At 33.3% G+C, this 16,211-nt stretch overlaps 1 protein-coding gene and 1 pseudogene across 1 annotated transcript in view; both read left to right on the forward strand.

Annotated features, from left to right (window-relative positions):
- The window catches only part of LRBA (LPS responsive beige-like anchor protein), a 558,252-nt gene that overhangs the window by 16,535 nt on the left and 525,506 nt on the right, over positions 1 to 16,211 (forward strand). The window lies entirely within an intron of this gene.
- Positions 1,126 to 1,244, forward strand: LOC112475166 (annotated as a pseudogene).

Below are 16,211 nucleotides of genomic sequence, written 5' to 3' on the forward strand. Positions count from 1 at the left end.
AAGTAGAAAATGTGCATGTTAGCAAATGAAGGAAGGATGGTTAGTGTGTAGAGTGAAGGTTTATAGCAGATTACCATTTCAATTTTTTTAGTGGAAAATGGCATGTCAGTTAAGGAACTGCATTTTGTTTTGGAGTATTAGATATAGCAAATCATAATTATTAAGTAGTTTAGATTGCAAACATTTTCCTATGTGTGGCTTATTTTTCTCTCATTGGATTTTAACAGGTTGAATGTAATTGGCTAGTTTTATTGGTAGGCTCAGGTGGTTCTTTGTGGTTCACTCCTTTTGGTTCAGGAAAGTTTTAGCTGCCTGTGAGCTTTGTCAGGAGCAGCATAGGAAGTGAGGCTTGTAGCTTGCATTAAGGTATTTTCTCCAGGGCTTGGAAAGAGCATAACATAATAGAGACTAAACAAATACTTGTTAAATAAATTAATGCATGCATGAATGAAAACATCTCAGGAGTATTTTTGGTAGAGAGATGGGCACGACCATACACCTTTTTCAGGTAAGTATCTTGAATATTCAGATAACTGGTTTCTAGTTCTTGCCTTTCAGCTATTTGTAGCATTTGAGAATCCCTGCTACAAATTCAGAATAAAAAGAACCATCATCTGGGTAAGGGGCCTGGGGAAAAAATTTCTACATGCTTGCATTTTGCTCATTGCAGCATTTCATTATAAAATAATTGGGGACTTTTGCCTTGTGAAATACTTTTGTATCACCCATGTGGCAGAATTTCAGATACTTGAACTGGCTTTAAACCTAATTCTGCCACTTCCAAACTGAATGGTGACCTTATCTTAATCACTTAATCACTCTTATTCAATCTCCTTATTAGTAAATAGGGACAACAAACCTGCCTAGTTGACCTATGGCATTGTGTGAGGTTCAGATAAGATAATATAGTTAGTTAAAGCACTTCTTAAAATCTTAATTTATTTTAAGAATGAAGCAGCCCTCTTGCTGTATGCTTACTCCATAGAGAAAGCTTTCTCTTGTAAGGGCACTAATCCCATCATGGGGCCCCACCCTCATGATCTAGTCCAACCCTAATTACCTCCCAAAAGCCACACTTCCAGATACCATCATGTTGAAGGTTAGGACTTCACATAAGAATTTTGAGTCTACAGCCATGCTACACTGAACGTGCCCGATCTCATCTGATCTCGGAAGTGAAGCAGGGTCGGGCCTAGTTAGTACTTGGATGGGAGACCACCTAGGAATACCAGGTGCTGTAGGCGTTTTTTAAAAAAATGGAGATAGAAAACATAAAAAAAGAAATGAAGCTTTATAGTATATATAATACATAATTATATATATAAATTACATATATAATTTATATATAGCAGCTACCCCCTTTATTCAGGACCTTGAAGTAATGGTTGTGCAGGTTTTGCCTGGGCAAAGGGTTGCTGGTGGTGGCTGAAATTCAGCCCTCCATGGGATATTAAAAGGGTTTCTTTTTTTGTATTTTATCCTTCTAAAAGGGTTGTATTTTGGCAATTTCTCAGCCCAGAGGAGATGCCTTTTTGTAATTCAGTGTACTGTATATATACTTCGATGTTAAAAGCTGGAGGATTCTTGGTTTGGCACCAATTTGCTTATTTTGCTTGCTCCATTTAGATTTAATGGCCTTGGGTTTTTTAAAGTCCCTGAGTTTGGATAAAGCCCATCTAATTAATGCAAATATATAAGCTGTCCATATGTTATGAAATAAGTGTTTTTCATTTTCATGAAATTTGTTTCTTAAATGATGACTATATTTAATCATTAGAACTTGTTAATAGTGATTCTGTTTCACATTTCTTGGTGATAATTTTTGTAAAGCATTTATACATGCTACTTTTGATCCTAGCAAAATTGTATTTTTTTCAAAAGTGAGTAATCATTACCTAATTTATTATAAGAAGGTAGATTTAATTTGCTAAAGTGATATAAAGTGTATCATGCTAGAAGATTACTAGATTTTCAGGGCACTAATATATAGCCTTGATTTTAGTCATAATAAAACTATTTAAATTAAATTATTCTAATATAACATATAAAGTTCTTTTAGATATACCGAATTATTAAAACCTTACTTTCTGATCTCTTTTTAAAGTTATAAATATTCTAGTTTTATAATTTTTTTCTACGTATGTTTTTGATAGAATCTGATAGTTAATGTAGGTCTTTTTTGTTTCTATTTCTAGGTATGTAATTGATAAATTATTTTAAATGAAATTCATTTGTTAAATAATATATATAATTATAAGATTTAATAATTGCTAACATTTATGAAATACTTGTTAGACTGACATAGTTTTAAGCACTTTATATGTATGTATTCAGTCTTAACAACCCCATGAAATGATTTTTCCAGCTAGACTCACTGTTTGTATTCCAAACACACCAAACAGCAGAGCCATGATTCATACCTAGGCGTGATTTCTGATACTGAGCACATATCCATCCCCAACTCTCATTTGTTTTAAATTGACTACATGTATCATAACCCATTTTTTCAGGGTTACCTGCTTCTCTCCCTGAATTATTTCCATTCATTATGTATGTACATAAGGAAGAATTTGCCAAATTAGGTAGCATGATCACCCGTTATAGCATTTTTCAGCTGGTACAGAATTATACACAAATACTAAATATATTTAATATATATAATATATACAATATATATTATATAATATATAACATGTAAACTGATATGGTATGTGATTGGTTTTAGAGAAAGTAACTAGTTATTATCTAATGAGTAAGGCTCATCAAATATGGTTATATCTTTAAATGAACTAACTGTGCTCCCCTTCATTACTATTTGTTTAATTAATCATTAAAAGGCAGAATTTAGGACATAGTTAAAAATGTTTGTAGAAGAGAGAGTAGGTAATTAAGAGCTTGAGGGTAGCATTAAGGGGAAGAACTATGGGTAAGCATATGAACACATTGGAACAGACAAAAGAGTAAGATTAGCAGGAGGAATTAATTCAGTGTGTATTTATTGAGCATCAGCTATGTGCTGGTCTTTGTTAGTGCTGGGGATATATTACAAAATAAGAACACAAAAATGTCTGCTCCTGAAAATTGGAAGTGGGTAAAAAGGGCAAATTTAGAGGGAAAAAAATAAAGTAGAAGAACTAATGGCTGGTTGAATATGATTTTTGCTTGAAAGAATATGTTGCTATCCACTTTTATGTCAGGGTAATTAGGTTAGTTTGCATTTTTTAGAATTTTATATAAATTATATATACAGGTGGAATCATACATTGTATGTTTCTCTGGTCTTTTTTCACTTAACATAATTATTTTGAGATCCATACATGTTGTATCAGCATTTTATTATTTTCTTATTGCCGAGTAGTATTCATAGTGTGGCTATACCAAAATTTTACCCATTCACCTTTTGAAAGACATCCGGATTGTTTCTAGTTTGTGGCTATTACAGATAAAGCTGCAATGAACATTTATATACAGGTCTCATATGGTCACACACTTTCATGAATTTCTAGGAGTGGGATGGCTGTATCATACGGTAGGTATATGTTTAACATATTAAGAATCTATCAGACTGTTTGCAAATTGGTTGTACCTTTTTCTTTTTCCACCAGCAATGTGTAAGAGTGGTAGGATATGTATACAAGGGCATGAATACTAGAGGGTGAGAATTACTGGGAGCTATCTTGGAGCCTGGCAGCATACTACCTCTCCCTTACTGATTTCTTAATTCCATCTCTAGTGTCATCCTTACTTATCCCATCTTTTGAGGCAGAGTATACAGATGTTTCTCAAAAGGTTTTAAAGGAGCTCTTTGCATGAAATGTTAGTTTTAAAGGTCCCAAGTTTCCAAAATCGGTATGAAATGTAACAAGAAATACCTTTCTGTGTAGAATTGAGCAAGGAGGTGAAGCATTTGTGTGCCAGCAGCACTTAGGGGCAAGTGCTTCAGCCAAACTTCAGGGGGCAGGGGTGCCCTACGCCAGAGCTTCACTCCTGGTCACCCTCTGTTATTCCCACTGCTAGTCTAAGTTCAGTATAGAGTTCACCACCAAAGGTGGCCAGGTCTCTGCCTCCTGGGCAGAGTAGATACCTAACGCCTACTCCTTCCCTCGCTGTCTCAGTGCCTGGCTGGGAGCTAAACGTACTTCTTTAAACACCAGCTTTAAAAACAGAAATAATTTAACCATAGTTGAAAGAATTTATTAGCTTGAATTATTTGTTATACTGTTTTGATAACAAAATGATCCTCTTGAGAACTATTGAATTAAGTAGTACAATTTGCCTTTTTGCTTAATATCTGGAAATCATTAGGTTTGGGGTTCTTCAGTTTGATTTCCATAGGATTTCTTTTACTGCTTGATGTTGAGTTATCTGACATTTGAATTCTTTTTTATTCTGGTAAAATATATGTAACAAAGTTTACCATCTTAACCATTTTTCAGTATATTATACAGTGGTATCAACTACATTCATATTATTTTACAATCCATCTCCAGAACTGTTTTCATCTTGCAAAACTGAATCTCCATAGCCATTCAACGGTAACCGCACATTCTCCCCTTGCCTCCAGCCCCAGGCAACCACCATTCTATGTTGTCTTTTTGTATCGTTTTCTTTTAATCAGATAATTTTTTATACTAACAAAAACAATGTGGAGAAAAATATTTTTACATAACTTCAGATTTCAGTTTTTGACATCTTAGAGAAGAAATTTAGAGGAAACATAGCAGTGCTTATGGTGAATGATTTGTGACTTGGTATCATATGTGACTGTGTTCTTTCAATTCTTTTTCTACATTTGATACTTCAACATAAATGCATTAAAAAAGGATGTTCACTGAATTCCCATTTGGTAGCTGCAAGTTGGAATGGAAAATTTTAAAGAAAATGGTAAAATCATCAGACTGGATAATTCCTAGGAAATCAGTACACATTTTTTTTTCTCACTTTCCATTGTGCACCTGTCATTTGTGTAAATGCACAGATCAAAATGTAGGTGTTCAGGTTGTTTTCCCAGCTCATCGAATTGCTTGAATTTCTTCCATCACATTTATAGTCTCCTGATTCACTTAGTTATTCTGATAAGCATTGCCCTACATTCTGTGACTTCTTTGTTCACTATTGGTCCTCTGTAATAGTTTATTTGACCCATCTTTAGCTCCTTCCAGAAGTAGAAATGCAGTGGTAAAAGTCATGCAAATTACAAAAGAAACCTGTATTTTTAATTCTTTGGGCTTTTCCTTTTGTCAGATACACTGTAATATGTAGATGAAAGCAAAAAAAAAAAAAAAAAATCTCTGGTAATCCTAGCATTTATTATATTTTTATGAGGATTTCTCTGACAGTTGAATAATGCTTTTACTACTTACTATATTCGAATCTCAGATTTACTGTAATCTTATATTTTTCCTTTGTTTTTAGTTTGTCTTTTATCAACATTTAGTTTTGGATGGTCACATATTAACCAATCTTACAATTTTCAGTTCCCTCTAAGCCTAGTTTTCAAGAACCATTTTGTTTTTTGAACATCTAAAGCCCATTTAAAGCATATTACATATTTTAAATAGTTGTATCTTGATTTCCTTGCAACATATGTAGATACTTTTATAATTAAGCACATGTATTGTAGAATAGGACTTAAGGAACAATTAATAAACTACCAATTACTTGAAGACCACGTTGAATACCAAGTCTGTTGTACCACTAAGTAGTTTTAATTTAGTGTACATTGTGGGTCTTCTGTGTTTTTCCCTAAAAGCTTGTTAGCTGGATGAAGAAAATGTACTGTGTTGTTTTTTTGCCCATTCATTTTTCCTTGACTCTTAAGATGCTATTAATTCTAAGATGCATCGTTATTTTATGTATCACCGAAAAAGAGAAAAACATTATCTATTAAACTATGCAACAATACTTTCTTATCACTTAAACTTAAAAAAAACCTTTTTGTTAATAACTGCAAACTTAAAAGTTCCAAGAACATCTGCTTATCTTTTTTAGATTAACCTATTAACAATCTATTTCATTTCTCCCTCCCCCTTTCGCTTCTCCCCCTCCCCCTTTCGCTTCTCCCCCTCTACACAGTTTCTTTCTGGCATTTGAAATTAAGTTGAACATACCCCTAAATGCCATAGTGTATATCTTTTACATAACCAAAATACAATTGTCAGTTTTAATTATTCAACAAATTTAACTTTGATACAGTATTTTTAAAACACCATCTATACTTCATTTTTGTCACTTGGTCTAATAACATCCTATACTTTTTTCCTTCTTTTCCATTTGGATTCAGTCTAGGGTCAGATACTGAATTTACTTTTGTCTATTTAGTCTCTTTTAATCTGGAATATTTCCACAGCCTTTCTTTGCCTTTTATGATGTTGATAAATTGAATAATGGTCTTTTTTTTTTTTTTTAATAGTGTTTCTTATTTTGGGTTTTTCTTATATTTGCTCATGATTAGGTTTAGGTTATGAAACCCTCCTAAAGATTCTACCTAAGTGATGTTGTGTTTTTCTCAGGACATCAAATCTGGAGTCCTACAATATTCATTTGATCTTCATTGGTGATGATAATTTTTGTTACTTGCTCGAGGTGTTGTCTCACTTCTCCACTATATAGCTATTATTTTTACCCTTGTGATTAATAAGTAATCTGTGAGGAAACACGTTAAAACCATGCAATTATCTTGTTTCTCAGCAAATTTCCTCCGTAGATTTCTCATCCATGGATGATTCTCGCCTAAACAAATCTTTATATTGATAGTTGCAAAATGTTGATTTTTAAGCTCCAGCATTCCCTTCACATTTACCAGTCAGCCCTTGGCATTCTACCATAGGCAAGAATCCTCTGTCCTTCCCCATTTACTTACTTACTTACTTATTTATTATAGATATAAATGCTTAGATTCCTATTTTATATAGTTGTCTATAATTCATTACTGTCCTTAATTATTTTGATGTACTTCTGTACATTGTGACATAATGTGTTCCAGGTTAATGTTATGCCTATCCTCGAGTGAGCCACTTTTCTGAGGAACTTAGGTTCCTTTGTAGGGAATGGTCTTAGCAAGATTTTGTGCTAGGTGTTCTCATTATTCTGGAGGCATCTTTGCTTCTTGGTTCTTTCAGTTGACAGAGGAAGAAACATACGCGCGTGTGCATGTGTGTGTGTGTATGTATGTAAAAACGAGTATATATGTCTGTGTACTTATATGCACACATTCATATTTAATTTTATATATGCTTATGCTTATGTTTGCACATACACATATACATATTTTAGAATTTACAAGTGCAAATCCAGCCCATCCCTACAGGATTCTTGATTTTCTCACACATTCCTTATTTGTATTCTCAGTGAGAACCCTGGCTTCCAAAAGTATATATCTCATTTGCTTAGTCCTAAAATACTTCAAAAATAGTTTTAGAATTGCTTTGCGTATACTACTACCACACACACACAAAAAGCCCACCTACTAAAAATCAGAATTTGTTTGCATTTCAGCCCCCTACCCAAGCTAAGACTGAGGGTATGTGTATGTGTGTAGGTATGTATACACATACATATACACATGTACAGTTGATTTTTGAGCACATGGGGGTTAGGGATGCTGACTGCCCATGCAGTCGAAAATTCACATAAAACTTCTGATTTTCTAAAAACTTAACAACTAATAGCTTACTGTTGACAGGAATCTTTACTGATAACATAAACAGTTGATCAACACATATTTTGTATGTTATATGTGTTATATAATGTATTCTTACAATAAAGTAAACTAGATAAAAGAAAATATTAAAATCATAAGGAAGAGAAAATACATTTATAGTATTGTGCTGTATCTTGATACCATAAATTTATGTTGTCTTTTTACAAGATGAATTGTCAGTCATTATCTACATCAGTATTGTCTTATACAGAACACTATAGATGTTACATGTATTTTTAACACTAGACATCAGAAATGAAAAGATAGCATGAAAAATTATTTACAGATATAACAATTCATGGATTGATAACAGTGAAGGAGTGTGATTGCTTTATGGTAGTCTAGTGTAATCAATATGATTGCATCACAGTAGCCTAGCCTATACACTAATGAATGAATCGGTATAAAACATTATGGCATACAGTAATAGTCATATTCATGACTATTGATAACTAACAATAAACATCGTTACATTAAAAAAATCTGTGATGAAAGGCTGATACAATTTCTCCGATTAGGAAAGAGGCATTCAGTATTGTAATTCTTTGAAAACAAAGTTATAAAACAGTAAGAAAATTAAAACATTATTAAATTTATGTTAAATATTACTCTCCATATGCCTATGTAAGGATAAGCTATCCACTTCTATACAGGTCTTGCACATAATTTTCTATATGATGAATACTTAAGTGAGGATGATGATGATTGCACAAAAATGTCTGAGTTCTTACTGTACAGTTATTAGATTTTTACACACTCAGACATACAGAACAGATTTTTAACTTCACTATCATGATTATTTACTATTAAGTAGAAGTAGATTCATGTTGAGTAGGCTGAGGAGGAGGAGGAGGAGGAGGAAGATGAGTGTTTGGTGTTGCCATCTCAGGGTTGACAGGGAAGAGGTGAAGAAGGTGGAAGGGTAGGAAGGGGAGGCAGGCACATTCAGTGTAACTTTATGAAAATGTAATTTCCGTGTGACTTTTTTGCTTTTTCATTTCTCTAAAAATGAATTTATATGGTACCAATTCTTCAACTCTTTGCTTTAGTTTCAGTGCCCATCATAGAAGGATCTGTATTGAAAAAGAAGTCAAAAGCAGTCTTGAATAATCAATACTTCTGCCAGAACACGAATTTGTTTTTCAGCACCGCTTCTAATAATGTCTTATTCCTTATCATCTGGCACTGGTTTGGAAGCACTCATCTTCATCAAGTTGTCTTTTGTTAATTACTCTGGTGCGGTGTCTGTTAGCTAGTGAATTTCTCGACAGTCCATATCTGGAAGCCTTTCACCTACTTTTTGCCAATCTCTTCCATGATTTTCTTGATTGGTTCTGTCATAAATCTTGTGTAGTCATGCACAACATCTGGACTCAGTTTTCTCCAGGAGGTATTTATTGTTTTAGGCTTGATGGTATTCAGAGCTTTTTCTATAACAATGATGGTGTCTTTAATGACGTAATCCTTCCAGACTTTCGTGATGTTTTCTCTTTTGGGGTTCTCTTCCATAGTATTGACAGTCCTTCCCGTAGACTATCATGCATAATGAGTCTTAAAGGTCCTCATGACCCCATGATCTAGAGGCTGAATTAGAGATGTGTTTGGGGGCAAGTAGGCAGACCATTTTAATGCCTTTGGTGTTGAACTCATGAAGTTCTGGATGGTCAGGGGAATTGTCCAATATCAGAAGAACTTTAAAAGGAAGTCTCTTATTGGCAAGATACTTCCTGACTTCAGGGACAAAGCATAGATGGAACCAATTCAGAAAGTGTTCTTACTGTCCATATCTTTTTGTACACCAGAAGACTGGTGGCGGGTTTCTTTTCCCTTAAAGTCTTTGGTGTCAGCAGCTTTATAGATAAGGGCAGTCCAGACCATAATCTTTCCCTCCCCCCACCTAAATTCTGGTGCTTTTCTTCCTTACTAATAAATGGCTTTTTTTCTTTTTCTTTTTTTTTTCAAGAATAGGGCATTTTTGTCTGAATTAAAAACCTCTTCAGGCTGATATGCTTTCTCCTCTGATTTTTTTAATGCTCTCTGGGAATTCATCTGCTGCCTCTTGGTTGGCAGAAGCTGCTTCTCTTATTGACATTTTTAAACTAAACCTTTCTAAAATGATCAAACCATCCCTTGCTGGCATTAAATTCTCTAGCTTTAGATCCTTCACTTTGCTTCTGCTTTAACTTGTCATACAGTGACTTTGCTTTTTCTCAAGTCATTTTAGAGTCTGTAGATATTCCTTTCATATAGGAATCTTGCACCCACATAAAAGCTTCATTTTCAGTATGAGAAAAAGGTATTTTGTGAAAAGTGCAAGGTTTTCTCTCCTGATGGAGTAGCTGTAGTGACAATTTCATGAAATTCCTTTTTTCCCCCAATGGTCCTTATGCTGGATTCATTTATTTTGAAATGGCAGGCAACCATACCTGCAGACTTCAATATTTGGTACATATCAAGCAATTCAGCTTTTTCTTGTAATGTCATTACTTTTCTTTGCTTCCTGGGAGCACTTGCAGCATCACTAGTGGCACTTCATATAGGTCTCACGGTGTTATTCAGGGTTTACAGTATTGTACTAAATACGATGAAAAATATGTGAGAACTGCGAGAGATATTTTTTACTGTGATACGCAATTTATTGGAGATGTGAACTGCTCACGCAAACATGATTAGTGTCACATGGTATTTTAAGTGAATACTCACAATACTTGAGCTCATTGCAATATCAACAGGAAATTTCTGTGAAATTATTACAGTATGTATTACAGTAAGTTTTTTGCATTTATGATTTATACTTCATCTTTATATTTCATAACTGCAAATGGCACCCTGTATAGTCTATAAGTGTTTGTGTAAGTTTCAATACTTAAGTTTTATACTAGATTTGTGTATATTTTATGGTAGCGAATGATAAAATAGACCAGTATCCACATACATTTTATGCATTTATGACATACCTAACTTTTTATTAATTTTTAAAATATTTGTGGGCTATGTGGTTCATCTGCAAGTTCTTTCAGATGATCACAAATCTCCAAAATAATTTCCAATATATTTATTGAAAGAAATCTGCATGTAAGTGGACCCACACAATTCAAACCTGTGTTGAGCAGGGGTCAACTGTATAGTCAAGTGTTGATAAATTACTCAGATTAGCTCTTTTTCTCCCCTATTCATTCTAACTGCAATTGAATTCTTGTGATTTTAATTTTCCCTCCTTGTCATCTTTCTCGATTTAATTAAAATTTTTATTGAATACATGGAACATCTTTTCACTTATAGGTAATCAGCTTCATTGTTTTCTGATTTGCTTTTCATTTATTTTTAAGCAAAGCAGATATATATATATATGTATGTTCTCTAATTTTCTCTTTCTTAGAAGGAAGGTAGCTTTTTTCCTCTTCTTATTGCGGTAGAAATATATAATGTAAAATTTACCTTAACTATCTATACTGTCTGGTGTACTGAATATCCAGTTCTTATCTCTTAGCTTTCTATAAATCATTGGCTTTGTCCTGGTTTGTCAACTCCCTGTATTTGGCATATGCATTTTCATTTCTGCCTCCCAAATTCCAAGTGCTAGATGAAATCCTATAGAGACTTTCTTTCAAAATTCTGACACTTATTGTCTGTATATATTGAATTTAATTGTGATTGTTGTATTTTGTAGGAATATTTGAATGTTAATAATTGTCACTAAACCTCAGCTGGAAGAAAAAAATAATTAAATACAACAAAAAAATTTACTTTAACTATTAAGTGTACAGTTCAGTGGTGTTAAGTACATTTATATTGTGCAACCATCCCCACTGTTCATCTCCAGAACTGTGTCTTGCAGAACTAAAACTCTACACCCATTAAACAATAACTCCACATTTCCCCCTTCCCCTGGCAACCACCCTTCTACTTTCTGTCTCTATGATTTTGACTACTCTAAGTGGAATCATACAGTATTTGCCTTTTTGAGGCTGGCTTATTTCACTTAGCATAATGTCCTCAAGATTCATCCATGTTGTCATAAATTGCAGTATTTCCTTTTTAAAGCTGAATAATAGTCATGGAATGTATATACCACATTTTGCTTATCCATTAATCCATGGATACAACACTTGGGTTGTTTCCGTGTTTTAACTATTGTGAATAATGCTGCTATGAACATGGATGTACAGATATCTCTTCAAGACCTTGCTTTCAATTCTGTTGGGTATATATCCAGAAGTAGAATTGCTAGATCATCTGATAATTTTTTGAGGAACTGCCATAATGGTTTCCATAGTGGCTGTGCTATTTGCCAGTCTCTCCAATATTACACAAAGGTTCTGGTTTCTCCACATTCTCACTAATACTTTTCTGGGTTTTTTTTTGTTAGTAGCCATCCTCGTAAGTGTGCGGTGAGATACATCATTATACTTTTGATTTGCATTTCCTTAACATAACATAATTAGTCACGTTAAGTATGTTTTATGTACTTGTTGGTCATTTGTATATTCTCTGGAGAAATGTTCAAGTCTTTTGCCCATTTTTGAATTGGATTGTTGTTGAGTTTTAGGAGTTCTCTGTAGATTCCAGCTATTAATCCCGTATCAGTTATATAATTTGCAAATATTTTCTTTCATTCTGCGGGTTGCTCTGTTTAATGGTGTATCTCTGTTGATAGTATCTTTTGATGCACATAATTTAAACATTTTTATGAAGTCTAGTTTGTTAGTTTTTCTTTTGTTGCCTTTGCCGTCATATCCCAGGAAGCATTGCCAAATCCAGTGTTGTGCAGCTTTTGCCCTGTGTTTTCTTCTAAAAGTTTTACAGTTTTAGGTTTGACATTTAGATCTTTGATCCATTTTGAATTAATTTTTGCACATTGTGTAAGGTAAGGGCCTACACTCATTCTTTTTTGCATGTGGATACCCAGTTTTCTGAGCACCATTTGTTCAAATGCCTGTATTTTTCTCTCTGAATTGTCTTGGCATCCAGCATATACTGTTTTGAACTTTACTATTTTTACATAACAGTTTTTCATGAAAATCACTCTGTATCATTCCTTAGAGATCTTCCTCGTTATTTTTTACAGCTGCATAATTGTTTTTTCTTTTGTGTGTGTATGTGCCATTATTTATTCAACTAATCTCCTGTACTTGGACATTTAGATAGTTTCCAGTATTTCTAAATAATGCTGTAAGAAATAACTGTTCAAATAAATTTTTCTGTGGTTGGAGATGTATCTTTAGGTTATATTCCTTGAAGTAGAATGGCTGAGTAGAAGTGTAAATGAATTTGTGGTTTGGTTATATATTAGAAAATATAACATTTCCATGTGGGTTGAACCATGTGCATTCCCACCAGTAATAAATGAAAGTGCCAGAACTCACAGTGTGTTTTGTCAAGCTTTTGATGTTTTTGCCAGTTTGATGAGTGAGAAGTGGTATTTCAGCATAGTTTTAATTTGTACCCATTAACAATCACTCATGGTTCATCCTTCCCTTCAGCCCCTGGGTAACCACTAATATACTTTCTGTCTCTCTTACTGACTCATATTTAACTTTTAGTATTTAAACCTGGTTGTCTAGTTTTCTTTCCTTAGTACATTTGAAGTAATACATTGGAGGGATCTTGAGAACGCTTTAGAGTATTTTAATGATAGCAGAAGTGACAGTTGAGAAAGTAACAGTGGAGGATCCAGAATAAACAACAACAAAAAATCCTACAGTGCTTCATTATCCAAAAAATAGTAATGATATGACTAATGAATTAATCTTTGTAATTAAGAAAAAGTTATATTTAATTATCTTTTTAAGCAGCCAGGGAATTATGCATTTCTTATTGGAAAGTATATGGGGAAAATACTGAACTGAAAAAGGACAAATACAATTATGGAGGGTACTTTTTTCTAGCTCTAAAATGAAAAAAATATGTAGATATTAATGTCTACCTTTCAGAATTGTTAACATTAAGTGAAGTCCTCTCAGTAAGAGGCATACACTATTAGTTCTGAAAAAGTTTATATAAATTTCATCCTACTTTTAGATAAAAATAGATAGAATTTAGGCTTTTCCTTGATTTTGAAAAAGATATCCAAGCCATCTGAATATTTCCCTTGGAAGACTGAGACTTGGTAAAACTTGGTTGTAACTTCAAACTTCGAAATAATCACTTTCCAATAAAATGTGGTATCATCCATAGTCTCCAAAGTGGGATGCTGAAGATGACTTATTACAGTACGTGAAGGAAGTATTAGAATTCATATCCATTTTCTTAATGAGTAATAAGAAAATATAAGAAAAAAAATCCTAGCTTTGGTGCCCCTCATTATTTTGTCAGATAGTTAAATGAGATTTATAGCTTGTGGCATCCTCAGGAAGCCTGGAGGGGATGATGGTGGAAACCTCACCTGTGTGTTTCCTTTCAGTTTATTGTGATGTGTTTACTTTTGACTAGATAAGTTGATTTAAAGATACTATTTTAAATCTATTTGTGATAAAAATATTTGTGATAAGATGAGGAGTGATTTTAAAAATCTTTTTATACCTAAAGATTTACTAGTTATAATATGATAGATTAAATTTAAAGCTGAGTTAGGCATTTTTTTATTACAGAAACATATTCTATATTTATTTTCTCTTAATAACAGCCAGTGGTATTATTATAAATATAAATGCAATCTGTCCTATAATGTTTAAAGGTAGTATTTTAACTGCGAGTGAAAAAGTAACTTCTTTTTGAATGAAATTTGTGAATGTTTGGAAATATTTACATTATTTTCAGACTTTGTTGCTGAGAAGGATATGTGTCACTTATAAAAAATGGCTATACCTTGAAAAACAGTAGAAAACCACAGAAACAGAATTTTCTAATCCATTTTTTAAACAGTGAATTTTGAACTCGTATTTTAAGAACAAAACACAATAAATTTGTAAGAAAATCTTGAAACTTATAACTGAATTTCAGCAAAACCAACGAATCCCATCTTACAATTGGATTTACATATAATTATATATTCTTTTTAATTTGTTTTGACATTAAAAGTGAATTCGTACTATACCTAATTGCTGTGTCTTCTCTTTACCTCACTTAATTTTTTAATTTTTATAACCTGTAAGTCTTCATTACTCCATATGTAATTTAGGAATTAATATGTCTATGATCTGACTACTTAATTTTTTACTGATAGGAACATGTAATCTGAAGTTTGGATATCATTATCCAGATTAATGTATGCTATTGCAGGGGAGACATTTGAACTCTATCACTAATCAAGTGCTTTTGCTTTGAGGGCCACTGTTCTGTTACTTGTGTGAAGTTTGAGCACACGGTGATGCCATACTCAAAGTATTTGTGTTTCACCAAATTTGTTAAGCTCAGTGAAATATTTTTCTGCCTCAATCTCTGCTCTCCTCTCCTGTGACATGTATGTTAGATTTTTTTGATATTGTCTCATATATCCCTGAGATTATTCCTTTTTTTCAATTTTCCCTCTTTCTGTTCTTCAGGTTAAGATAATTTATATTGATTTATCTTACTTACTGATTGTTTCCGCTGTCATCTCCATTGTACTAATGAGCCTATCCAGGCTCAGTATATTTTTAAATATATTTTTCACTTCTGAAATTTTTCTTAGAATGTCACTCATTTCATGTTTCTTCACTTGTATCATTACCTTCAGAAGCTTGTTATAAAAGCTGCTTTAAATTTTTGATAATCCCAACATTTTAGTCACTGTGGTGTTGACATATGTTTATTATTATTTTTCTTGAAATTCATCACATTTTTGACTCTTGTATCTCTAGTCTCATCTCTTTTGTCAAGTACTTTTGCACTGTTATCTTAGAATTTGTAAATGGTATCTTGGTAGACTCTGAGTCCTGTTTTATTTCTTGGAGAAAGTTGACTTTTTGTTTTAACAGGTGATCAACTTGGTTAGGGTCAGACCACAAATTCTGTTTTGCTTTCCGTGTTTGGTGGTTTTAATATATAGTTCAGTTTTCAAGTCCTTTGCCTGTTTTTTTTTTTTTGCTTCTGTCCTATGCATGTGCCACTCAGGGCTTAGTCTGAGATTTGATCAATTATCAAAGCTTTTGCTTTGCTGGTTTGAATCTGTCACATGCATAACTCAGGAATGAGTCTGAGACTTGTGTGGGTCCATAGAGAGCTTTCTCTTCTCCATGACTCCTAATTCTGTAGGTTTTTTCAGTTTGACTTAAAAGACAGAGTTTCTATCAGTGTTTTAGCTGCTGCTTTCATTGTTCTGCTGTGAAACTCAGAGTCAAGGCTTACTTTTAAACATTACTGTGGTGGATATAAAATAGCCTTTAAAATTGGTTTAGCCTACTAAGGCTTGGTCCTTTTGGAGTCTCTCCTCAAAATCATGGATGTTCAGAATCTTTCTACTTTGGGCACAATTTAGACTTCTCCCATCCCTGTGTGATCTGTGAGATTTTTTAGCCTACAACTCTCCAGTACTCTTGGTGGTGTTTTGAGTCTCACCCTATGCCTGTGTAGCTTAGTATTCATCCAA

The sequence above is a fragment of the Pteropus alecto genome, unplaced genomic scaffold (genome assembly GCF_000325575.1).
Source record: "Pteropus alecto unplaced genomic scaffold, ASM32557v1 scaffold50, whole genome shotgun sequence".
Taxonomy (NCBI): Eukaryota; Metazoa; Chordata; class Mammalia; order Chiroptera; family Pteropodidae; genus Pteropus; species Pteropus alecto.